At 53.5% G+C, this 27,631-nt stretch overlaps 1 protein-coding gene across 4 annotated transcripts in view; it reads right to left on the bottom strand.

The window, feature by feature from the left end:
* SMOC2 (SPARC related modular calcium binding 2) overlaps nucleotides 1-27,631 on the bottom strand; it is a 167,108-nt gene that overhangs the window by 13,121 nt on the left and 126,356 nt on the right. The window lies entirely within an intron of this gene.

The following is a 27,631-nucleotide window of genomic DNA, read 5'->3' as shown; positions in this document are numbered from 1 at the left end:
GCTTAGCCCTTCCCTCTGGGGGCTGCCGGTGAGTCGCACGTGGTTCGGAAACCCAGGGAGCCTCCCGCAGCCCCCGCACTCCGGCTGGGAGGACAGGGGCCTCGAAGGGGGTGGTTAGAAGACAGAGAGACAGAGCATGAGTGCGGGAGGAACAGAGAGAGAGGGAGACACAGAATCCGAAGTGGGCTCCAGGCCCTGAGCTGTCAGCACAGAGCCCGACGCGGGGCTCGAACCCGTGAACCGCGAGATCATGACCTGAGCCGAAGTCGGACGCTCAACCGACCCAGCCACCCAGGCGCCCCTTTGTAAACTTCATTTTAAATAAAGAAAATAAGAAATGCATTCGTCTCACAAAGACAAAGCCACCAGACCTGCAAGACTGTCCTCAAGCACACTGGGTCCCACGCCGTGCACACGCGCTCTGGGTGAGGTTAGCTGGATCTCACACACACACACACACACACACACACACACACACACACACAGGGTCCACCTGCAGATAGGAGGTCCTGCTCACGCTGCTGCCCTTCCTCCACAGACACTGTTGAGGCCCCGTGAAGGCGCTGGGCCTGGTGGCCGCAATCACCTACACGGAGCGAGCGTCCCGAGTCCCCGCCTCAGCCGACAGGACCACAGAGTCCTGATTTACCCCAGACTCTGGGAGCACGCGGCCACCACTCCGAGGGTAACAGCTAATGAGACAGGAATGGGGGTGCCACTCCCCATCAGTGGGGAAGTGGGTTTCACTGCGACGAGGGCTCGGGGAGCACGGTCCCACGATCCCCGCGAGTCGGGGCATGGGTAGGACCGCAGGTCACTTAGACTGAGGGGTGGAGGTGGGGAGGCCCCGGAGAAAGCAGCCGGCCTGGGTTTGTGGTGTCTGCGCGGCGTCTATCGCGGTGTTTGGGGGCTGCTTCTGAGAGGACTCCCCCCGGGAGCAGAGCGGAGACCCCCCCCTCCGTCCTAGTCACCCTGGGATGAGGGTTGCCACTGGGTGATGGGGGCTGCTGCTCAAAGCCAGTTCTGAGACAAAGCAAATGAAAACGCAAAATGAGAAGAAATCAGAAAAAATTCAGAACCCACTGAGCAGATTTTCCTTGCGTGGAAGTGACAGACGTACAAGAATGGAAATGTCACCACGAAGTGGACCAGGTCTTGGAAATACACGAAAGCAGCAACAGGCCTGACACAGAAGCAAGGCGCCCCCAGACCTCGGGGGCTTCTGCTGGGAAGACGGGTGGTCTCTCCGGGGACAGGGCGCCGTGACCCGGATAGACACGCACACTCCTCGGGGACAGAGCCACTGGTCGGAAGCAGACAGGCCAGGGTGGCAGTGAGGGCCGAGACCTTCTCAGGGGCCTGCAGACTGCTTGCGGGGCCGGGGCGGCGGGGAGCCCTGGGGGGCCACGTGCTGACAGGACGGCCACTCCTGGCCGGGCCCTTGCTCCTTGGCTCGCCTCCTGCTCACCCTGCACGGTGGCCCCTGGGGCGGCTAGACGGCTGCCCTAGATCTGGTGTTGTTTAAACCACAGCCTGCAGGCTCCGCGACGTGACACAAAGTCACACGGGGACAGCTGTCCGCACGAGTGAGCTCTCCCGCGGAGCGCAGGGGCGGCCCCGCAGGGAGCAGGCAGGGCGAGCGTCCTGCTGTCCACAGGCACACAGCTAACAGCCACTTAGAGAAACATCGCAGGGAGAGGAAACCAGACTGCCCTTTTCAAAGCTGGGAGAGAATGACTGCAGCAATTTGTTTATAAATCTGTGGCCAAACAAAGCCTACAGCTTAGCCTGACGATGCTGTTGATCCTGTGTCTATCTGCAGAATCCAAGTAAAACCCTCGGCGCTCAGTGCGATTTCCGTGAAGACACTTGAGCACTAATCCTGGTTTGGGGCCACAGGGCCGTGCCCCGGGCTCCAGTGCAGCCGCGGACGGGCCCAGCCAGCCGCCCCGTCTGCCGCACGCACTGGGGGTCTCGGAGCCTGGTTTACACGGGGACACTTGAAAAATCATTTCATTTGCTGACTCAAGGTGAACGCATTCTTTGCTTTCTATCAAATGTCCTTCTTTTAAAAAATAGGAGCTTTTCGTATGGATAGTGCTGCTATACACATGGGGGTGCGTGTGTCCCTTCGAAACGGCACACCTGTATCCCCTGGATATGTGCCTAGTCGTGCCATGGCTGGGTCGTAGGGTAGCTCTATTTTTAGTTTTTTGAGGAACCTCCACACTGTTTTTCAGAGCGGCTGCACCAGTGTGCATTCCCACCAACAGTGCACGAGGGTTCCCGTTTCTCCGCATCCTCGTCAGCACCTGCTGTTTCCTGAGTTGTTCATGTTAGCCATTCTGACAAGCACCCCCAAGTTTATAGGAGCACTATCAACAATAGCCAAAGTATGGAAAGAGCCCAAAGGTCCATGGATGGATTATTGGATAAAGAAGATGTGGTGTGTATACATATATATATATATGTATACACACACATGTGGTGTATATATATATATATATACAGACACACATACATATATACATAGATACATACACACACACACACACACACACACATACGCACAATGGAGTATTACTCGACAACCAAAATAATGAAATCTTGCCATTTGCAACTATGTGGATGGAACTGGAGGGTATTATGCTAAGTGAAATTAGTCAGAGAAAGACAAAAATCATATGACCTCACTCATATGAGGACTTTAAGAGAAAAAACAGATGAACATGAGGGAAGGGAAACAAAAATAATATAAACACAGGGAGGGGGACAAAACAGAAGAGACTCTTAAATACGGAGAACAAACTGAGGGTTGCTGGAGGGGTTGTGGGAGGGGGGATGGGCTACATGGGGGAGGGGCACTAAGGAATCTACTCCTGGAATCATTGTTGCACTAGATGCTAATTTGGATGTAAATTAAAAAAAATAAAATTTAAATAAATAAACACATAAATAAAAATAAATAAAAAATAGCTTTTCATATAGAAATTAGAATTTCTTCTTTTCCCTTTTCCTTTCAAATACAAACATGCATCTTCAGGATGCTGCCTCAGTCACATGCAAAAACCGCCCTGTGCATTAAGTAGCATTCACGTCCGTCCTGCCCCCTGGCTCGCTCGGGACTGCCACCAAAAAGAAGCAGGATGATGGAGGTTTCCTCGGACATCATCGAGAGAAAGCATCACATGACAACATCCATATTTTTGGACCCGTGTCAGCCAACACTGACACCCGGGTGTGGGCTGGGCACTGACCAACAGGTGACTGCATGGGCTTCTGGGCCAGGGAAGTGGAAGGGGCCGGGCTTACTGACAGGTCCTGCGTTTTTAAGTGGCCTTGTGGGGTGGGAAGTGTCAGGGGTACCGACACGAATCGATTTTCGAGCATCTAACAGTGACTGGCAGGAAGTTTTGGCTGCCTGCTTGTATGTTCATTATTTCAAATGTATAGGAAACTGATGTAGGCGGCCATTTATAAACACAAGAAATAGGGGCGCCTGGGTGGCTCAGTCAGTTGAGCATCTGACTTCAGCTCAGGTCATGTTCTTACAGTGGATGAGTTCAAGCCCCGCGTCGGGCTCTGTGCTGACAGCTCGGAGCCTGGAGCCTGTTTCAGATTCTGTGTCTCCCTCTCTCTCTGCCCCTTCTCTGCTCATGCTCTGTCTCTCTCTGTCTCAAAAATAAATAAAAACATTAAGATAAATAAAAAATAAAATAAATAAAAAATAAAAACAAGAAATAAAGTTGCTTTGATATCATTTAAAACACAGACTCTGGCAAAGCAAAGAAGGAAACATCGCACACACTGATGCTTGTACAGAGCAGAGACACTCGGAAAACTGTGGCCCTGGGCTGCTGTGAGGGAAGGAGGGCAGCAGGACAGGGGAGGACCCCCCCAAGGCTTGCGGGGTCCCGGGGGCCACTGGAAGAAGCTTGGACTTTACCTACAGGGAAACCAGCCTTCGGGGGGTTTATAGGATGACACAATCCGACTTATGGTCTTCAAGTGTCCCATGTGCACTGTGGGAGCCCAGGGGGCCGGGCTTTGCCTGTGGTCCAGGGAGGAGCTCAGGGGGCATCAGGGAGGACGCGGTACTCTGGGGGGCCCGGCCTGGGTTAAATGGGCCTCAGTCTACACAGCAAGTATGCAGAGAACGTCCTTTGCAGGACACGGGCTTAGGTTCAGTCCTGAAAGCCCATCTGTCCTACAGAGGGACTCAAGGCTCTGTCCTGCGGCCACAGCAGGAAGTGAGGGTACAACCCGGCCCTGGGTCTGAGCACTGTGCCGAGACAAGGCGTGAGGCACAAGTCCCCTGCCACTGAGAAGCACCTCCTCATTAAGACTTTTGCGAGGCCCAGGCCTGCTCACCATCGTTCAGTCCACACTGGAGGCCACGAGCAAGGGCCTACCCGCAAACACAGCCTTCGGGGGAGAGCACGAAGCTTTCCAATCTTTTAAATTTTTTTAATTTATAATTTTTTTTACATTTACTTATTTTTTGAGAGACAGAGAGAGACAGAGAACAAGTTGGAGAGGGGCAGAGAGAATCAAAAGCAGACTCCGGGCTCTGAGCCGTCAGCACAGAGCCCAACGTGGGGCTTGAGCTCACAAACCATGAGATTGTGACCAGAGCCGAAGTCGGATGCTTAACGGACTGGCCACCCAGGCGCCCCAAGTTTATTTAAATTTGAAGACAGAGAGAGAGAGAGAGAGAGAGTGTGTGAGTAGGGGAGGAGCAGAGAGAGAGGGAGACACGGAATCCGAAACAGGCTCCAGGCTCCGAGCTGTCAGCACAGAGCCCGACGCGGGGCTCGAACTCACAAACCATGAGATTGTGACCTGAGCCGAAGTCGGATGCTTAACGGACTGGCCACCCAGGCACCCACGAAGCTTTCCAATCTTAAGATGAAAACAAAATCTCGACTCTTACGTATTGACTCTGGTTTTTCTATCTTCTCTGTACTTATTTTGTATATTTATTTTCATATTTCCGTATTTCCAACATTTTCTCATTATTCTAAACAAAGAGTTTCACAGGCTGGCGACTGTGCTCTGATTAGTCACCATGACGTGTGCTGGAAATCGGCACTGGGCCATCGCCTGTGGGACTCGAGGATCAGAGTCTCTGAGCCCAAGCAGGGCAGAGGCAGAGAGAGAGGAGACAGAGGATCCTGAGAAGGTTCCTGGCTCTGAGCTGTCAGCACAGAGCCCGACACGGGGCTCAAACCCACGAACCGTGAGATCGTGATCTGAGCAAAAGTCAGAGGCTTAGCCCACTGAGCCCCGCAGCGCCCCTAGAGAAAACTTTCTTAAACTACCAGCTCATTTATTTCTACTTCCAATAGTTTGCTCCTCGTTATTGCCTCTTTCATATCCTTTGTGAGGAAGTGAAGAAAGAACACAAGCCTTAAGCACGAGACAGACCGCCCGTATGTGTAAAAACTGTGAACCTTGACCGTCACAAAAAGTAAGCTTCCAATCTATGATATGCTTGTAAATCATATTTTATAGCACCAATGACCTTGATGTGATTGCAAAGAGCCATCACTAAACTCCTCACCGGAAAAGAGCGGGGAAGTGTTTCCTAGCACCGGAAGGTTGGATGAAGACAACTTCTGTCACCTTCCTCATCGCTAACCGGCACATGGCAGCCGTGTGGAGCGGGTGCCGTGAGGGACGCCGGTGCAGGCGGGAGTGGGCCGCCGCGGGGCAGGCTCGCGGTGGGTGCAACCACCCGACTCGGCCCTTCTCGCGGCTTCCTGGCGCGCGACGCAGTCCTGTCAGATAGCAGCGGCAGGGTCAGGGGCTTCCTGACTCGGAAACGAGCAACACAGATGAGCCCAGGTGGCAGCCTTCGCCCTCTGTCCCGAGCCCTTCTGACATGTTGTGAGCGCGTAATCCTGCGTCCCGCTCCGCTTGAAACACCCACGCTGCTCTCCCAACCTTGAGCTACTGTCTGGAACGGCCTGGAGTCTGGAAGCCTCTCCAAAACACAGCCACTGAATCTGTGCTTGGCCAAGAACAGCTAACCCGGACAGCAGGACACACGGCCGACGGAGGTCCCCCCGTCCCGTTGTCCCCGTCGTGCACACAGACACAAACATCCGCTTCGTGCCTTGCAGGATCGGGCACGGGCGCCGTGCTTCCTGCACGTTACGTCTCCCAGCGAGACACTACGTCGCTGAATATTCGTCCTGCCCTTTAGGTTCTGCATCACCCGGACCACGGACCACAGAGGGAGCCTTGTAAAACTCCAGAGGTCTCTGACCAGCCCCGTGGCACCTGAGGGACGCGGCTCTCACCACTGACATAGAGGGGGCTCAGCGAGCTGTCGCTGAGGGCCGGAGGGGCAGCCCCCACTCTCCGGGGGCCAGGCTGTCTGCTCTGCGGCCACAGGCATTCACCCTGCACTTGGTGGCATCGGGCCTTCACCGCAAGTCGCTGAAGCAGGGCCCGTGCTGCCAGGGGACGTCCGAGACGCGGGAAGCCACGGCTCCCCGCAGTCAAATATCGCAGAGCCCGTTCTGTAAAACCACAATAAAGTCATGCTGAAATCATGCTCGTAAACCGACTAAAAGCCACACGCATTCTTTCAGGAGGCGAGGGAAACCAGAAGTGAGGCCGACCGCGTGCCTGGAACTCAAGCAGAGGCTCCAGACAGCCCAGCCCCGGCCGGCCCGGCTCTGACACGCTGTGCAGGACACTCTCCAAAGCACCCGGGGCGCCCACACCCCTGCCCGGCGCTGCCCCAGAAGCCGAGCCCTCGGGGAAGCGGCCGCGGCGGCCAGAGCGTCGACGCTGGGTCAGCAGCTGCCCTCTCTTCCAGAACGGGGCATCCCCCGACAGACAGCCGAGGGGTGGGCAAGGGCGGGAGCGCGCCGAGACCCCTGCCCGCCCCTAGGCCCCGACACCCTCGGGAGAACGTCCTCGTAGCCGCGGCCGTCGGCGAGCCAACGTCATCACAGCGCACTCGGCCCGCGGGTCTCCACTCCGTGCGCGGAGCCCAGGGCTGAGCCAACTTACCGACACGGCGTCAGCCCGTCCCACGGGAACCGCGGCCACCTACCCCCTGCGCCGATGAGCACGGTGCACCACACTGCCGGGTGGGGGCAGCGCCGGGCTCCTGAGTCCCGGGCCCGACCTCAGAGCCCACGGCCGCGACCACGGAAAAGGCGCCCCCACGGGGCCGACACGACGGGGCCTCTGCTCTGGGGACGGGCTCCACGCCTCGGCCGTTGCTGCTTCCCCGCACGGTCCCTGCCCTCCCTGCGCCTCCCGCACGGAGCCCGGCTTCCCGCTCACCTCCAGGGCAAGTGCCGTGCACCGTGTCCCGTGCTGTGACAGCCTCGGCACTTTCTCCCGACCGGCTGACTCTGCAATTACTGTTGAATGGATCCCATGCGGTTGTTCGCTTTCATTAACGGAGGCCGAGTCCATGCAGACGAGGGCCACGTGTCTGCGTTCTCGCAGCCCAGTCTACACCTCAGAGCGGCTGTGCGCTGGCCGCTCAGCCAGGGACCTCCTTCTCTGGCTTCACTTTCCTGCCATTTCTGAGATGTAGGCTTTGTCCCCAGGAACGAAGACATGGGGGGGCCAAACCCTCTGGCGCGTGTCTAACGTGGTTTCTGAAGTTTTCAAATGTCAACAGATTCCGTCCACGTTCTCTCCTCCACGTCCACGTGACGGACAGAACACAGCAAGGGCCCCAAAGTCCATTTCCCATGTCACCTTCTCCCTCTTATTCCCCCGGGAGAACCGACACACAAGGAAAAACTATCCAAAGGAGACAAATGGCATCACTGTGATTTACGTTCTCTGAAGAGCCCCGACGGGATCAGCCTGGTTGCTCACGAGAAGGCTCAGAAGACCATGTGAACGCCTCACGGTTCGGAGCAGCCTCCGTTCCAAGGGGAAGATGGCACTCAATGCTTGGCCCCCCCAGGATTCACCTGGAGCCACCTTTTCTCACTTTGAGCAAAGACAAGATGACCTCTCCTCAGGTGACAGAGGTCAGTGACTTGCAGCTTTGGGGTCAAGGTGTTAAGTCAAAGGACTAGGGTCAAGGTCAAGTGAGTTCTGCAGGGGCCACGAGACCTGCCTTCAGCTCTCTCATTTTCAAAAACACTCTTGCAATGGCACGAACGGAGAAGGACACTCATGCTGAGTGTGAAACTTGGAAATAGCACGAAAGTGCGGATGGGCTGTAATAGGCTACATAGGAGACTTTTAAAAATCATGACTCAAAATTGTCATGGGGTCCGGACACTGAGCCAACCCCAAGTAAGGTGGAAGGCTCGCGGTGTGTCTGTGCAGGTACAGGCTGGACAGCACCGTATACAGCCAGGGATCACGGACTCTAAACGCTGAGCTAAAGACCCATGGCTACCCAATCTTATCCACCAGCTGGCACGGAAAAGCCTTCAGTCTGGCAGGGCACAGAGGAAGGGGACAAGACACGAGATGTCACTTCTATGGTTTTGTACTTAAGTTTTTTTTTTTTTCTTTTTAGAAAGAGAGTGAGAGTGTGTGCACGAGCTGGGGAGGGACAGAGAGAGGGGGAGAGAATCCCATGCAGGCTCCATGCCGTCAGCACAGAGCCCGATGCGGGGCTCCGTCCCATGACTCTGGGATCATAACCTGAGCCAAAACCGAGAGTCAGACGCTCAACCGACTGAGCCACCCAGGCGCCCCTGGTTTTGGACTTTTAAAAACAGTATTTCACAAATAAATTGACAAAGAGAGAAAAGTTACTGATGTCTGGCACTTACACTGTGAAAAATCTGTTCCGGTTTGTATGGCTAAAAGTTTGCAGAAACGGACCTAATTAAGGAGCTACTGGCTATCAGAATGAACTATCAATACGGGATATTACTTCTCGTATGCCCGAGTTAAGTCATTAACTATTAACCAACTCACCCAACCATTAATCAGCGAGGTGTCACAAAGTCTCCTGTCATTTCAAGAACTCATGTGAAGGTGTTTGAAGATTCTGGAGGGCCTGTTTTAGTTCATATTTAGGAAGCGTCAAGTCTGGAGATGCTAAGAGGGGCACGGTGTTCGTGAATGATTTTTATGATTCACGTTGATCTCCTAAGACTGTGTTTGCGAGCCAAGGTCTATTTTGGTAGCTGGAGAGAGGCTCTGTCCTTCTCCTGGTCTGCCGTGCCACCGACCCTGCCAGCAGTCGGGAGCCTGCCTCGCGAGGCTGTGGCTCCAGCACAGGATTTCTGGTAAATGGCAGAATCTTTGAAGAAAAGATTACACACATGCTTCTCCCTTGGAGCCACAATCAATGACTGTAACTGGAAATCCTATCTTCCTTAGAAAACAGCCTAACAGTACGATGGGATAGGAAAACGAAAACAAAGAAACCACATCACTTTCTGTCTTCCTTGAATATAAGCTCTTCCCAAACACACGCCTTAGGTGTATTAATTGTGAACCCGTAATTTATACTTGCGCCTGGCTGCTCCCGGAGCTCACCCCCACCCCTGAGCTCACCCCCACCCCTGAGGGTCCATTCTCTGCCTACTCAGTCCTGCCCCTTTTCAGTAAAGTAGCTCAGGGGCGCCTGGGTGGCTCAGTAGGTTAAGCATCTAACTCCTGATCTTGGCTCAGGTCAAGATCTCATGAGAGATCTCCTGGGATCCAGCCCCGCGTCGGGCTCTGTGCTGACAGCGCGGAGCCTCCTTAGGATTCTCTCTCCCTCTCTCTCCACCTCTCTCTCAAAATAAATAAATGAACTTTAAAAGAAAGTAGCTCAAAGCTCACCTTCTTCAGGAACACTTACTGCCTAGTTCAGCAAGCATGAACTGCCTTCTCCTCTGTATTTCCAATGCCTGTAGCAGCCATATGCCCACTGGGACCGCACCCACCGGGACCACGCCCACTGGGAACCAGACCCTTCGTGCAGCTCATCTCTGGGGCTTCACGAGTGGGTTTTGCTGTGACAGCTCTGTGTTGAGTTTAGGAAATCAAGCCATGTGTGTTTGGATTCTTTCTACTGTACAACCTGTGACAAGGCGGGGCTCTTGAAGGAAACACCCGAGCTGGAGACGAGAAAGACGCTCCCCCAACAAGTCGTTTATCCAGATGCCTGATCCGGAGGTCCTGAGCAGTGAGGTTTCAGGGCAGACCAACCACAGGCGTGGCCTGGTCTCACATGCTTCCCAAAAGTTGACCACACCAAGTCACCTGCCACTTTCAAGCGAATGACTGAGCTTTGACGAGCCGCGTGGATTAGCTTCATGACCACTGGAAACACCTACACTTCAGCAGGGCTTTAAAAACGGCCATATGGATGAGGTGAGCCCAGCATCCTCCTATGGAAAGAGCCTAAATGTCCCTCAACCGATGAATGGATAAAAAAAGTTGTGGCTTATATACACAATGGACTACTACTTAGCAATGAGAAAGAATGAAATATGGCCCTTTGTAGCAACGTGGATGGAACTGGAGAGTGTGATGCTAAGTGAAATAAGCCATACAGAGAAAGACAGATACCATATGGTTTCACTCTTACGTGGATCCTGAGAAACTTAACAGAAGACCATGGGGGAGGGGAAAGGGGAAAAAAAAGTTAGAGAGGGAGGGAGCCAAACCATAAGAGACTCTTAAAAACTGAGAATAAACTGAGGGCGGATGGGGGGGTGGGAGGGAGGGGAAGGTGGGGGATGGGAATTGAGGAAGGCACCTCTTAGGAGGAGCACTGGGTGTTGTATGGAAACCAATTTGACAATAAATTTCATATTAAAAAGAAAATGACCATATGGAGCCACGGAACGATGACAGGCATTACACGTGGCACGTTAAATACACGGGAACGGCTCCTCCCTGCACCCACCAGCCTGTCCAGCTGCCCACCGAGCAGAGCGTCTGTTTAATAAAAGGTCTGAGCAATCATTTCCACCTCCTGAAGACTCTCGGGGTCCCCAGGGCTGCCGCACAGGCAGTGACATGCCCTGCAGGGTCCCTCTTGCGGAAACTCGGGCTGAATGACTTGTGTATCGTAAACCCAGATGGATCGGAATTCCCCAGATGACACACAGCGATTTAGTTAACGCCTGGGAAACGCGCACTCAGGGAGCCCGTTGACACCCGTGACGACCCCGGGCCCAGAACCCAGAGCCTTCTGGCGAGCAGAGGCCCTGAGAGCCCCGTGTCAGAAGGGACCCGAGGGCTTCTCCAGGCCCCCCTCCCCCCTCGGTTTTTACAGGGGAAAATGAAGAGCAGACAGAGGGAGCACGTCAGAGAACAGGGTGCACCCCACCTGACATCCGGGGTATGCAGCACCAGGCACGTAGGACGGGGGCACCTGCTCTCAGCAGGTGCAGACATCGCCGCCCCCCGAGGCTGAGGGCAGTGCCCTCGTGACCCGCACACACCTCGCTGATGGGCCTGCTTCCCACCCGCACCCCAGCCGCCCCGGGTCGGGAAGCTGGCGCTGCCCCTCCGAGCGGTCTCTGCGGGACGAGCGCCCTGGATGAACGCCCTCCCCACCGGGCACTCCGCGCGTGCGCGAGGGCGGCTCCAGGGAGCCGCGTGCAGAGCTCGGAAGGCAGTTACGAAGGGCAGGACGACGCCAGGGGGACCCCGCGGAGGACCCGACCTGTGGCTTGGGGGGCTGACCGCGAACCCTCTGGACACCCTACCAACTTGACACTGAACTGAAAGCAGCTTCATGTTCATTGTCTGCTACAGATTTTCCGGAGGCTGGGCCCGTAGGCGGCCCCACGGAGAAACAGATCGGTTCATTTTGGGATGTAGTGCTTTCACTCGATGTTTCAATGCGTATTTTGTCCGGGTTATGTTAATTTAAGGCAGAAATATCGCCTACAATCCAGTATTTTTATTTGAGAGGTAGCCACAGATGGCTAACGGTTCTCCCCGGAGGGTAACTGGATTTTATTGCTCTGTTTCCAAGAACTGTTGCAGGCGCTTTGTTTCCTCGATATGATGATGACAGAGCTTGAACGGGCCGTGTGCACACTCACCTCATGGCCACGCGGGACGCCCCTCGGGTGGCAGTTAATCACAGCCACATGTCCACCACGGTGGCGCCCGCTGGACACCCACGGCTGCCCTCCCCTCGGGCCAGGACCACGGCCCGAGAGCCAGAGCCTCCCGCGAGGCCACACGGCGACACAGCAACCCATCGGCCCGGGAAATCCTCACCCGACTCCTTGCTTAGATGTGACGCCACTGCACAACGAGCAGAATCGCCCGATCCTATGCTTTGCATTAAGAAACACGTTTCCCTCGTCAACATTATGCCCACGACTGTAGTACCACCAAGCACGTTGGGCGAAAGTGTCTTTCTTATGACTCCAGGGCCACGTCAGTCTGTACCCTTTGCATCTTTCCTCTTGGAAAATGTAGTAAAATCAGGAGATGAAGGCTACAGATTTTACAGCACAGCACAGACGAGAAGTGGTTTGGGATTTGTGTGTTTACATGAGCATGGATTTACTACCGAACTCCCCAGGATGCTACAGCTTGCCAGACGACACGCACCGTATCGCGGTAAGATTCAAGTGTAAATGAATGAGAAAGACGTCAACACAGAGAAAAAGAATCATGGTAAAGAAGGATGGCGGAAAGTAGACTTAGGCCGATACAAGAAGGCACATTTGGGTGGATGGAGCCACGCGTTTGAAGGAAGGTCCCCCCGAAAGGAAACAGCATAAACCAGACCATAGGGAGATACAAGGCCACTTGCTGAGTCTGAAATGAGAGAAATGCTTCCTGTGCCTCACGTAAGGGCCCCGTGGTGACGACGGCCGGATACTCGCCGACGTCCCGACGAAGAACACGGCTTCCGAGGACTACTTTTACGAGACACGCCCGCTGCGGGCCGCAGCAGGGCCGGAAGCTGAGAAGCTCTTCTTACGGCAGGCAGGAGAATCGGGTGGTCTGCACGGACATTCACCTCACCGCTCGCCCGAAGTCCCCGCGCGAGAAGATCAAAATAGTGTGTATTTCTTCCGTGCACATTTTCTGTTTTCTCAGGGTCTGGGAAACCGAGCTCCTCCAGATGCTGGGGGCCTGGATTCCATCTCCTCTCCGAAGTTGGTTAAATGAGGAACTGTTTGCTTTGAGAATCACATCAGTTAGGAGTCTGGCCATAACACACGCTGGCTAGAAGAACGTTCTTTACCTACAGAAGTCGCAAGTCAAGATTCTCCTCACAAAGCAGTCTGGGGCCACTCGAGACCACGGGCCTCGGTGATCAAGGTCCCGAGTTTCCGGAGCCCGATTCCCAGCCTGCAAGAGGCTGGGAGCTGGCATAGCCACTACTGTGAGTCCCAGTACAGGTGCTGATTCTGGGGACCCCCTCAGACAGGTGGGTCGTGAAACACGTCTAGGTAACACGATGAGTGTGGTTGTCATCTAAGTTTGCTGACTATACACAAGCAAGTGGTAATGCTTCCTTTCAGAATGACTAACCTACAGCCCTTCTTTGTGGGCGATAATTAGAGAGTAGGGACCATTGCCTTTTATGGCCCCGAACGGTGCAGACTGCCGTAGAATGCCGTAGCCGGCAAAGACGGAACCCAAGTGGCCACAGGCACGTTTGTGGAAATGTTACGGCCAAGTCCTATTAACTGTGTCTATTCTCATTCTTTAATAGAACGTATATAAAAATGCAGCTGTGTTCCAGACGTCCCTGAACCACGCCGGGTAATCCGAGCCGTGCCTGCAGAAACCTCTCACACATGGCCAATTATTTCTAAAGAGGGGAAAAGCAGCGGCTACGTAAGAGCTCAGAGGTTCTGAGTCCTTCGCTGGAGCCCGAGCCGCAGCGGCCTCACACCCGGGGCACACACGGCGAGCCCAGCACCAGCCCCTGAGCACGGCCGGTTGCCGACGTGGCCGGGCCGCGGCGGGGCCGGGCGGGCTGTGCCAGGCGGACGACGGCTGGCCTCCCCGATGCTGGAGGGGAGTCTTCCCTCTGGAACTTGGACTTCTCCTAACCAACGTCAGGGACGCAGGTCTTTAATGCGACACGTACACACATCTCGTCTCTGGTAGGCCCCTCGGAGCGATTTCTCCAATTACCAAAGTCACAGCCTCGATTTTTAGCGTTCTCAGCGAGGCAGCTCTTGTCTTAACAACGCCTGCAGGACATGAAAGCCAGATCATGTCTTCACTCCAGCGCCCAAGAAGGTGTGTGACAAGCTGTTAAAAGTGTAAACAAAGAATTCACTTCCTCCTGCAAGGGCTCCTTGCCTTCCGTGCTGACAAAACCCAGGGCTCGTGTGTCTGCGCTCTCTGGGCCACAAGCTGGCTCTCCTGACGGATTGACGAGGAGCCCCGGGCACCCTGCCCCTCGGAGATGCCAGGGGGGCTTGGCGGGTGGGCCACACCCATCTGCCTCAGGGCCGGGGGCCACGGGGGACCCAGATCTCAGCCCACCTTTGCTGTGTGCACCCTCACACACTCACAAAGGAAAAGAAAGCTTTCCGGGAGGTGGTACACGAAACCAGGTGGCAAACTTACGGCCAGCCAATCGCTTCCTGTGTTTGAGCCTGCGCTCCGCATCGTCATTCAGCAAAGAAGAAAGAACGTGAAAATTAGAGCCACAGAAGCCAGTGCCATTATGAAAGGAAACTAAGAGCCTGATAACGGACAAAAGCCGGACTTTCAGTCCAAGAGGCACCCCACACTGGCTGTGGGACCTCGTGCAGGCCACACGACCGCTCTGGACCTTAAGGTCCTCACCTCAGAGCAGTGCCCGGACGGGCTGCTGTCCAGGCCAACGTCCTCTCTAGCATCCCGTAATCTCCGTTGGCTGGAAACCTGAACAGGCAGAAGGGAAGCTGGGTCTCTGGGCCCATCGCTTGCCACGACCAGCCTTCCAAGAATGTGTGCGTCACGAGCCAGAGCTAGGGCGGGATCCCAGCTCACTCGGGGATGCTTAGCATCCTCAGTGGCTGCGAGGCCCGGGTATCTCGCTACCTCTAGAAGCAAACCCTACGCAAGGGTCCCGGGGAAGAGAGGTGGGAGAACATGCAGAGACACCTGTGTTAACTTTGGTAAGCGGAGCCTCATTCCAGAGGGGCGCAGATGGTGTTGGCCGTGGTGGCGGTGACAGCAGTCGGGGGGGCGATGGTGGCGTGTGTGTGTTCCACGGCACGGAGCGATAATTACACTGCCATTTATTTTGGTTCCTTTAGTCCTAAACCACAGAAGGCATTCAACAGAACCCACCTTACAACCAGCGTCATGTTATAAAGAACTTTGTTCCAGTAAAATCCCCGTGAGCGTGCATGCCTGTGCGTGCACGCACGCACACGCGGATCCCTGACTGGCTTCCGCACGAGCCCGGAGAGGCAGCTCGCTGCACCACCGTGGTGAGGCCTGAACTATACCGACTTGGGATGTTTCAGGTCAACACACGCATCCACAGCGCGAAGCGACCTGTCCTCACGGACGGCTCTGAAGACTGGCCGAGGTGACACACGCAAAGCTTCCGCGCTCACACCTGCCGCGTCTCTGGTCAACGCTCACCAGCACGAACGCCAGCGTGGTCCTTGGCGCGATCGTGCTTTTTAGTCTTGGGCACCTCTGACTCACCATCCACAGCCCTGTCAGTGATATCTTTTAATAAAAAATTCATCGTACGAAACCCGTCCAGGAGACCGTCCAAATTCCTTAATGGGACCTGATTTGAATCCTGCCAAACCTCAGGCTTGTTTTCTCCTTTTAGAGTGTCACATGGCAACCTCGGTTTGCTGCACAAATCCAGCTTCTCTGGCTTCACGTATTTAAGGAATTTCTATAGGAAGGCCTCAGACGGCACCACCAGCAGATAATGAAAGGGATCACTGGATCTATATTCCTTTACGTAAAACTTGAGCTAAGTCGCTGACCAGACACAGGAGCTATGAAAACTAAACCCTTGTCTGTCGTGAGGGCTCCTGAAAAGATCACTCTTCCCCGTGTTCGTGAGGCCGGCTGTCGGGACGGTCATTCTTGCACTCACCCTGAGCGGTTCCTGCTTTCTGGAACTGTCCTGTGCTCAGAGGTGAGGGAAGCACTCTCACGAGTCCTGGCATAACAGCCCTCTCTGACTTCTCTCTCTCTCTTTTTAAATTTACTTATTTTGACAAAGAGTGGGAAAGAGAGCACACATGAGCAGGGGAGGGGCAGAGAGAGAGAGAGAGAGAGAGAGAGAAAGAGAGAGAGAATCCCAAGCAGGCTCCATGCTGTCAGTGAAGAGCCCAACAAGGGGCTCGATCCCATGAACTGTGAGATCAGACCTGAGCCGAAATCAAGAGTCAGACACTTAACTGACTGAGCCACCCAGGTGCCCCTCAGCTGCTCCTTTGTGAAGGAAACTCTGTGTAGACGTGTCCACATCAGAAACGATGCCATAAAGTAGAAAGGACTTTGAATTAATGGTGGGTAAAGAAGGATTGTTCGACTCTTTGTCGGCTCCCTTGACACAAGGCAATCGCTTCACTTCTGTTGAGTTTAGATGTGAAGTGGTCAATCAGAAATCATGCAGAAGTAGACTCTAGGACTGGTGCATTCTGGGAAGATAGTACGTGCCAGAAGAGTTGGTTCATTTCACAACAAAGAGTGATGTCAACAAATGACATGCCGTGACAAGAAGGGGAGGGTCACAAGGAATTGAGACGTGCATAGGTGTCCATTGTCTTTCTGACACCGGCTGGATTCCTTCCTTTGCTTCAGAAATAATTTCTTCATTACAGAAATTACAAAGACAGAACTCCTATTCCTTTGCATTTGAATAAACAAATTCACCCCATATAAATGAAAAGTGGGGTGTAAAGTGTTAAATAAACTATTGACTTCGACTGGACTTTTCAGAGCATATTAAATGATGCTGCCAAAAGTGCTATTTCATAGCAGATGATGCATGTTTCTCAGGAGATTAAAAAAAATCAGAAATCTAGAACTTCTTGAACTTAAGGACTCTACATCAATCGGTCGGATCCCAAGAAGTCGGACTCTGAACACACAGACGCCTCAGATTCCCCTCTGGAAACAGGACATTACGCACTTCCAGTAAGGTACCTAATTTAATAAGCAAAAGCACAGAGAAAAGATGGAATGAGAGCACAAAGCTCTAAAGTAGTCTGCAGGAAACCGCTCGCGAAAAACCTATCCCAGGCACGTCCATAAGTTACCTGAAAAGCAAGGAACGGCCCATTTATCCTTTTCTGTCAGAGGCAGAAACCACTGACTTTTCTGAAAAACTGTTCTTGATCTGACAAGTCAGGAGAGAGCAAAGAATAAAATTAAATCATCCTGTCAGGCAGAATATTCTAGAAGTTTCCATGGCCTGCTGTTCTTCATTATAAAGTAGGTTCTGAACGTTTCCTCCCCTCGTTGGCCATCTGGGAGGGTCCCAGCAGCCTGACAAGGAGCTTATGAATCTGGGCGCTGCGCTCTCGCTTTGTCCACTGAAATTCCTAAAGAATTAAGTTATCGGGAAGAACCGAACTCCATTTCTACTGTCAGCTGGGCTGTTTCCATGAGTCGGGCCTGCGTGCTCGAAGTAAAGCCCAGTGCTCTGGCCAATGTCCCGCTGTGATCATTGGATTTTGCCTGTGTGCACTCCCTTGGGAATTTCGGGGGGAGCAGTGACGTTTCACCGCGACTCCCCAGCACCACGCGGTGGCCGGGGAGTCCTCACTCCAGCAGCGCCACCTGGGGCGTGGGAGAAATGCTCCTGACGCTGGCACAAACCCTGGAGAAGAGCTTTTAATGATACCGCGATATTTTCAGACATAAAGGTAGAATTTTATCCTGCGTCAACCTCCACTTCCTTAGCTTTTCTAACTTTTTATCACGTTGCTCTCTCGTTTAAGAGCATCCTTGCCGGGGTCATAAACTGCAACCTTCGTTCCCCCCCGCCCCGAGAACAGAAGCAGGTCTTAAGTGCCTGGGCGTCCCCCAGCCTCCGGCACCGGGCCATCGGCACGAGAGGCACGCACAGATATTGGCTCACAAAACTGGCAAAGAAAGGACTTCTCAGGGGTAACAAGAGGGCATAAGAGTTTCAGCGTTCTGACCCATTCTGGGTTTAGAAACAAGACGACCAGGAGGGGAAGTGAGACAGACGAGAAAGACTCAGGAAAGGGCTGGGAGCAAGGGCGGGAGGTCCCAGCAGCCCTCGACCCCGGGCCCGCCCGCAGCCCCTCGGGACACGAGGCCGGCAGGTGCAGAGGTCGGGGCGTCTCGGAGGGGGCGCAGGGGCCGGTGCCGGGGGCTGGCCTTGACCACAGAGGGCCTAGGGACACGGAACACGCAGGACTGCACTACGGAGCCCTCCCTCTGCGGCAGATGCCAAATTCCACAAGGGAAGAAGCGTGAGCCTGGACGCTGGCCGGGAGGCGCACGGCCCCCTCAGACCCTTCGCTCCGGGGCGCCACGCCTGTGCCGTCTACTGCAGCAAATTGTTTAGATGAGTCTGCATTACAGCAGCACTTGCATCGGACTCCGGCAGAACGTCCCCAAACCCGGCTCAGCTCTGAGGGAAGCCGAAGTTAAGGAAAGCGAGCTGCAGGCCAGTTAAAAGCAAATTTGTTATTTTCGAGCGTACGCCATACTTGGGAGGTGTTCCGAGCGGTTATTTTGGACAAAACTGCTTATCACGGAACAACAGTTGTTTAATGACGACTTTAACTTACTGAATGGTGTTTGAGAACAGTCTGTCCTCTTGAGTTCTCTAAACTGTCTCTGAAGCATCGCTTTACCCCCCCAGTCGGTCTGGCACGTGCTTCTTCACGGTCAGGGCGGCTCTAACCCTCATTCCCTCTCTCCCCCGCAGAACCGTGACTTCCAAAGCAACGGAGGCCAAGCCAAGGAGGGGCTAGCGCACTAACGCCACTGACAACACTCCCTACTGTCCCAGAGTCTGTTTAATCGGCCCTTTCGATGAACACCGGGACTTCGCGAATGACTCCGGGTGCCTGACGCCCGAGCTGCCCGTGTTGGCCTGAGCCGTGCCCTGAGAGCTCCTGCGGCCTCAGGAGAGGCGCTCACCAACACCGGGTTCTCCGCTGTCTCCGCAAATGCCTGGATACTGATGAAGATACTTACCGTGCTGTTACACCGGGAAACAAGAGACCGGCTTAGAAGCTGTGAATTTTAGAAATTAAAAACTTCAAAAAAAAAAAAAAAAAAAGGAGGCGACCTTTTTAACCATGGGTCACTGTGATTCCAGTTCAGGAACCCTGTTTACCAGCGTCGGGGGGGGGGGGGCTGTGGGTCATGTGACGCTCCGGGGTTCCTACCGCCTCCTCGGCCACGCACGACCCTCGTGTGCCCGCGGTGACAGCCCCACGTCCGGGGTGCGGAGCGCGGACTGTCCCCAGTCCCTTCCGCTGCCCGGTGCGCGTGCCCCAGCCCCAGCCTGCGTTCCCGCGTCCACGTCCCACTGGCTCGTCCACTGCTACCACTCGCGGCCCGGCTCCGGCTCCTCGTGACCGGACGCCAGACGAACCGACGTGCTCCCACGCATCACACCCGGCTAACCCGAAAACTGTGGGGCCTCGTATTCAAAACGCGCGAGGAAGCTCACGATGGTGCCGGCAGATGGTTACCCGGGCCGCCCCCAGGAAGCCGGCCCTGCTGCTGATAAAATCCCTGCCCAGATACTTACGTCCGAGGCAGACAGGGTAGTGAAACCTGTCCGCTCTCTTGGACAAGAAATAGACGGGGGGTTAACGGTACCCAGATCTCAGATCATCGTATCGCTGCTGGACCGCATTCACCGGGCAGCCAGGACGGGGTGGCTGCATCACTCGTAGACTTTGAGACACAGGCGCCTTCTTTTCTGGAGCCAACGACTGAATCCTGGGGTACAGCGTTCTCGGGAAGGTGAGGTGTTGGCCTCGATGGGCCTCACCTCCGTGACACGCAGGCGGCTCTGAATCCGTCTGGAAGCGGGGGACCCTACAACCAGTGGCACCACAGGGCAGGCCCGTGCTGTCCTAGACCCCGCAGCTGCAGGTGCCGACGGGGGAGGGGGCCACCTGGGGACCTGGCCGGGGAAGAGCTGAGATCAGCTGGTAACAGGTGACAGGATCCGAGGCTGAAAATGGGGATGTGTCCAAGTAGCTGTGAGGCTCCGGCAAGAGTGAACATCGCTTCTAACCAATTAGTCACAAATATCCATCTGAGAGGATACGAAAGAAACGGGCTCTCCACTTTCCTGCATTTTTAATGGCTCTTTTTAAAAATGTTTTATTTATTTTTGAGAGAGACAGAGGGTGAGCTGGGGAGGGGCAGAGAGAGAGGGAGACACAGAATCCGAAGCAGCTCCGGGCTCCGAGCTGCCAGCACAGAGCCCGACACGGGGCTCAAACTCACGAACCGTGAGATCATGACTTGAGTGGAAGTCAGACGCTTAACCGACCAAGCCACCTAGGCGCGCCTGCATTTTTAATAGCTCTTTTTTAAAATGTTTTATTTATTTTTGAGAGAGACAGAGGGTGAGCTGGGGAGGGGCAGAGAGAGAGGGAGACACAGAATCCGAAGCAGCTCCGGGCTCCGAGCTGCCAGCACAGAGCCCGACACGGGGCTCAAACTCACGAACCGTGAGATCATGACTTGAGTGGAAGTCAGACGCTTAACCGACCAAGCCACCCAGGCGCGCCTGCATTTTTAAACTACATTTTCATCCAAATATTATCGCAAACTAGATTTCTCAACTCTCTTTTAGGCACAAGAAGCTCCCCTTTATATTCGGTGACTCAGGCAAGGACCCGCCTTAACACTCTTTCTCAGTTGGTTCAGTACCGAAGCATTAATACTCGGAAACAGCGTCCGACTTTCTTGTAAGTAACTGAAAGTTTCCAGTCGACCTTTAGGATTCCTTCCTCTGCGTGTTAAGACCAAAAAACAAAGCAAAACAAAACAAAAAAACCTTTGCTTCTTTAACTTGGCCTTAATTTGTTCTTATTCTACTGTGAATGAGTAATTCCCACAATTTTCCAGCAAACCTCCTCCAGTTTATCTTCATTCTCTTAAAAATGGAGAAAAATGCCAACTGAACTAAATACATATTCTAATAAAAATCTCACCAGGAACGAGGCGCCTGGTGGCTCAGTCGGGGGAGCGTCCGACTTCGGTTCAGGTCATGATCTCATGGCTTGTGAGTTCGGGCCCCGCGTCGGGCTCTGTGCCGACAGCTCGGAGCCTGGAGCCCGCTTCGGATTCTGTGTCTCCCTCTCTCTCTGCCCCTCACCCACTTGCATTCTGTCTCTGTCTCTCTCAAAAATAAATAAACATTAAAAAAGTAAAAAATCTCACCGGGAACCCCGCCAAGTGCAGCACAGTTACGACTTTTCAGTCCTGGCTCTGTGTATGTCTTCTGCACCTCCAGGACCCCACCAGCTTGTCTCCTAGGAAACGGGGTGCAGGCACCCCGCTTTCTCAAGTTTGCCACACGCCGCCTCGCCTTTAGGAAACGCCTACCTTAGAAGCCGTGTTCACTGACCAAAGGCCGTCTGAAGACGGTGGGATGAAAACAAGGAGAAAAGTGCCCCTAGCCCCGCGTCGGTCCGCAGCGAGCCGGCACACGGGCGGCGGGCACCGGGCACCCCCTTTCCCGGAACCACATAAGCATCGCCACCTCCAGCCCCCAGAGCCCAGGACCGTGTCTGGGCGCATCGGGGCATCGTCTCCGTGTATGTTGTGTGTCTGTTAGCAAGCTGTGCCCCGAGGTCCCAGAAAGGTAGGTTTTGGGCTCTGGGAACGCTCAAGAACTCTTCTATATAAATTTACAGTAATGGCCTCTTCACTTTACCCATTTCGACTCACGGAAGGTTTCACCAGAACGCTCTGCTCTCGCGGAGCACGGGTCCTGAGCTGGACACAAGTCCCACTTACCGCGCGTTCCTTGTGTCCTGCGGGGCTCCCAGGGCCTTGCGTTGAGTCCCTGAAACCCCTCCCCGAGGAGGAGGTGGCGTCTCAGGATGTCCCCGCAGACGCCGTGTCTTGACTATCAGACGTTCTCAACCAGGGGACCCCAATGCCCTTGGCCCCCCTTGTCCTGGGATTGCTGTCCCCCCAAGTCTTTAGGACAGAAAATACGTGTGTGATTTTAACTGGGTTTTTACTCCGCATCTTTCCCCAGTAAAGCTGGACTTAATGGCCCATCTCTCTGTCACGCATCCTACAAAATGCAATTTGCATCTAAAGGCTCGGTAACCTTACTCACTTGCAAGTTTAAGTTGGTATTTAAACCGTCAAGATCATTAGTCAAGACATAAAATAAAGTAGCTCAGGTCTTTCTCCCAAGCACGGCTACTCAGTCTCCTGTCACATCCAGAAGCCCAGACCCAAACCTCGACCCCGAGTTCACAAGCACCAACGGTTACCGTGATGCCATCAGAGAGCTCGGCACAGGACGCACTGTGTCCTCAAAATCCTCTCCCCACTCAGCGCACCTGCTCTCACCTCCACCCCCTCTACCCTGGCCCCTGTTAGCAGGCAGCTGGCAGGAAGCCTCTCGGCGCCGCGGCTGACCGGGGACGGCGCCGGGAAGACTGAGCCGCCGAGGGCACAGAGCGCGCGTGTCGCGGCCCCGAGCTGGCCGCGTCTGCAGGGACACGGGGCCGCCCATCTCAAACGAAACGCTTTGTTCCGAGCCCAGCTGCAGTTTAGCAGACTCGTGGCTATGAATTGGGTATGTGATCTGACACGAAAGTCGTAGATGTTGACATTTCCAATGAGTGAGATATTGACATCTGGTATTCTCTTCGAAAGGGCCTTGAAGGCCACACACAGAGCCCCCTTTGGAAGAAAGGTAAATTTTGGAGTTTTCCAGGTGCGGCATTTAGGGTCCAGTTACCCTTTTGTTCAGTGGGAGTTCAACTGCCACACGGCGCCGTGTTCGTGTGGGACCCAGTGGTTCCGTGCTCGCCACGGAAGGTCACCAACGCTACTGTCTTACGACCTACCCCTGTGCTGTGCCCCGTGACTTACACCGCTTTTGCAACTGTTTCCACCCTCTTAATCCCGTCGTCTGCTTCGCCCATCCCCCCACCCACCCACGTCCGCTCTGGCCACCACCAGATTGTTCTCTGTGCTCAAGAGGCTGGGGTTTTGTTTGTCTCTTCTTTTCTTTGTTTCACGTCTTAAATTCCACATATGAGTGAAATCATATGGTAATCGTCGTTCTCTGTCTGACTTACTTCACTTAACATCATAAATATATAAAGAACTTCTATGAATCAACACCAGAAAAACAAATAATCTGATTAAAAACAGGCAAAGAACCTGAACAGACATTTTTCCAAAGAAGGCAAACGGCCGACAGACGCATGAAAAGAATCTCGAGTGCTGGTGAGGACGAGGAGAAAAGGGATCCGCGTGCACTGTTGGTGGGAACGCAGACTGGCGCAGCCCTGTGGGAAACAGTACAGAGGCTCCTCAGAGAGGTACAAACAGAGCCACCGTGCGACCCGGCAGCCGCACCAGTAGGTGTTTACCCAAAGAAAATGAAAACACTAAAACGCTAATTTGAAAAGATGTGCCCTTAGGTTTATTACCACATTATTTACAACAGGCAAGATGTGGAAGCAGCCCACGTGTCCGTCGAGACAGGAGTGGAGAGGATGTGGTGTGTGCACATGCACACACACATGGACACACACATACACACACATATACACACGTAGACACTCAGACACATGTACACACACATACACACACACACACATATACACTCACACATATATATACATACACACACATATACACACGTAGACACTCAGACACATGTACACACACATACACACACATATGCACTCACACGTATATATACATACACACACATATACACTCAGACACATGTACACATACATACACACATATACACACAGACACACATATACATACATACACATATACACTCACACATATATATATACATACACACACATACACACACGTATATACTCAGACACACGGACACACACATACACACACATATACACACGTATATACTCAGACACATGTACATATACATACACACACAGAGATACACACACATACACACATACACACACATACACACTCACAAATATATATACATACACACACATATACACATGTATACACTCAGACACACGTACACATATAAACACATATACATATATACATGGATACACATACTTACACACATACACACATAACTACACAAAAATACACACATACACATGCATACACACATATACACAGAGATACACACATATACACAGATACAAATATACACATATATACACATACATATATGAACATACACACTGTACACATATGTACACATATACATACACATAATTACACACATATATGCACACACATACACACATACACATATACAAATATATCCAAACATACACACATGCACAAACCTATACACACATGAACACACATAATTACACACACATACATATATACACACGCACACATATGCAAACATATACACATACAAACATACACACATGTGAACACACATACACGTGCACACACATGTATATATAAATGCACATACATACACACACACACATATACTTGCTATTCTCAGCACAAAGTAAGGATCATTTTATCTTACCTTAGAAAATCATAATTAATTTTGCAAAAAATTAGAGCACTGTGAGCAGAGTACTTGAGAGATGCAGGGGTGCTTCTAGGGTTCCTAGCTGAGTCAAAGATCCCAGTGCACCTGCAGTCACCAGGGCCTCGAAAGGGCTTTTTGTCTCCGTAGGCTTGAAAAGACTGTGTGTTGTGGTTCTACCCCCTTCTGGGGTCTCTGGGGACAGCGGCCCCCGGCTGCTGGTGGCTGCCGCATCTTGTCCCTGCAGTAAACGTGTGCGCCACATCAGCGGGCGGGGAGAGGGGGGCTCAGGGCCGTGGGGTGGGTCTGTCGGTCTCGTCACGATGCCGCAGGCTCTGCCCAGAACGGAGGAGGAGGAGACAGGCCTTCCTCCCCTCAGCCGGCGGCGGCAAGCCCTCAGGGGGTCTGGCAGGAGCAGGGAGCTCCATCCACCAGGCCATCCTCCCCCCACGTCAGGAGCCCAGGCGTCTAGGACTCGCACTGCACACCTTGCAGTCTGCAAACCGCTTGCAACAATAAAGTCCACAATGTCACTCGGCCCGGAGCAGCCAACAGGCTTAGAGGAGGAGAAACGCGGCCTCGTGTCCTTAATTTACAAACTCTGTGCCACGTATGAGCGCCTCCTCTGTGCTGGGCGCTGTGCCAGCCGGCGGGGCCCCGGGAGGCTCAGTCCCCCCCCTCCCGGAAGACATGAGGGCATGCGCCATCTGCACACAGCCCACGTGAACACATGCGGTGGCCGTGTCCCGCAGACAGGTGTCCGGGACAGGCTCCCTAAGGAGCCGCATAGACGGCACAGAGCTGCCCCCGGGGAAAGGCTTCGTTCCAGCAGCCCCGGGAACAGAGCTCTGCAGGGGACACGGCGGGTGGAGGTCACCGGGTGGATGCGTAAAGAGATGTGACAGACAGATGCCAGGACAGGAGGAACTCAGACCAATTCGTAGATGGAAAAGGGGCAGTTTAATGCCTTTGTTTAAAATTGCCGCCACCCTCGGTGTTTACCCCTCTCGGGATGCTATGACATGTCCCGTAAGGAAACTCATGGAATAAAAGAGCCCCAGTAATGACCCAGTCCTCAATAGGGGACCCGTTAGCGGGATCTTGACCTCCCTCCACACGGTAAAGCGCCAGCCCCCAAAGATGAAATCATCACTGAGCGGCAGCTCGTGAGAGCTGGGCACGTGCTCCCCGCCCCACGAACCGTGGGAATAATTACCTGAGAGTCAACAGACCCTCTAAAAACGTGGACCGTGAGTGAGAAAATTACAGCGTGTCTTAGAAAATAAAGGGCCCTTACTGGCCGGGGCTTAGACAGCCAGTTAAAGCGAAAACTGTACCTTTTAAGAAGAAAATGCATCAGCCTCAATGTGGCTTGAAGCGCCTGCCCACGGGCCTGCCACTGTGCTATTCTGGAAACGTTTCTCCTCTCGACAAGAATAGCCTCTAACCTGGAGTCATTTCAAGACCTACTTGTTTTTCCCTAATAAGGAAAACTGTCTCCAAAAAATCAAAATGATTAAGTGGTCATGAGCGGTACTAAGCAGAATGTTACACGGTTTGCATACAGTGGTCTGTGTGTCTGGAGGGCTGGTTTTTATTTAAGGTATGAGCGGGGGGGGGGGGGTCTCTGTGTGACAGCCCGATAACCCAGCCGAGGGAACAGGCTGTCCAGCTGCGAGGACACCTCCTCGCAACGTGTTCCCTGACACTCCCGAAGGTGCTGTGACGGCCGCACCAGCCAGTGAGACATCCGCGTGCTTCTCAACTGGACCCTCAGCTGCTTCCACGAGACAAACGACCATTCCCGTCTTGAATCACGAACCCGGTCGAAACCACACACGCTCTAGTTAGAGGCAGTGCAGTTCCGTATTATCAAATAAGGAAAAGGTAAGCGTCTTGGACCCTCAGAGCCAAAGTCAAACAATCTGCTTGACGTTTACGAGACAGCATTAAGACCAGCTGAACACAGCGAGGGCTCTCCGTGCACCAAGGCCTGCTAGATTCACTGTTTCCTGTGAGGAACAGTCTCGTCCACCACGGAGGCAAGAGATCGCACCCGACGACGGAGGGAGAGAAGGCCCTCCGGTCTGAGAACATGAGGGCGCGTGCGATTGGGCAATTCACTGAGCTCCTTGTAAGGGTAAGACATCACGTATGCACAAGGCGCTTAACTGGGAATCTGCGTGGGTGTTTGCGGCTGCACCTCTATGCCGTCCCCCTCCCAAGACGCGGGAGCCTGATCCCAGAGACAGACACCGTGCGATACAAACCGTGTCTCCCACAGGCTACTTGGACCTGTGTCAAAAGACACTGGTGGGAGCTGGGGGACAGCCCCCCACGCGGGCATCTCAGGAGAAGCGAGGGCGACGGGCAGAGCTGTTCTCACGGAGGAAGCTGCTCCTCTCCTCCCTCTGTCTTAGGCACTTTGGTTCCCAGTGTTGGCTGGGTAACGGACGCGTCTCGGTGATGCGCCAGTCTTTTCTCTCTTTATTCATAAACAGGAAAACATCTTTACGTGTCAGAGTTTAAAACCCTCTTCCCTGATACTAGGACAAACAACGCAAGAACCGCATCTTCTAAGCGGAATTTTTACGGACTTTGTGTAAGGCCCAGATCAAACGTGTGCTCTGAGCTAAAGGACATTAGAGAAGGATTTTCACGGTCTCTGAGGCATTGGTGAAACACAATCTGGAGACACTTAAAAGAAGAAAAGAAGACCCAAATGAACTGGCTTTGAAGCACCACACGATGTCAGAGCTTCGTCTCTAAACTCCTTGATCTCATGACTTGCGCCCGGCCGCTGAGACCCCGCTGGCCGGCACGCGGCCCTCTCCCCTAATCCCACGCAAACTCCGGGGGAGACGCGGCCCGCACGAAAGGCTTCAGGTGTAACTGTCGAAGGAATCATTTTTGCTGTATCACGAACACTTACGTGCTCTTTGCTGAAAGACACCGCCTTTTCATGAATGTATTTTCAATAATTATAACGTTTAACTCACCGCTTCCGTTTAATTCGAAATGGTTCTTTGC

This window comes from Panthera tigris, chromosome B2, assembly GCF_018350195.1.
Source record: "Panthera tigris isolate Pti1 chromosome B2, P.tigris_Pti1_mat1.1, whole genome shotgun sequence".
NCBI lineage: Eukaryota > Metazoa > Chordata > Mammalia > Carnivora > Felidae > Panthera > Panthera tigris.
The sequence above is the reverse complement of the archived record's forward strand: the minus strand, read 5'-3'. Positions and strand labels throughout refer to the sequence as shown.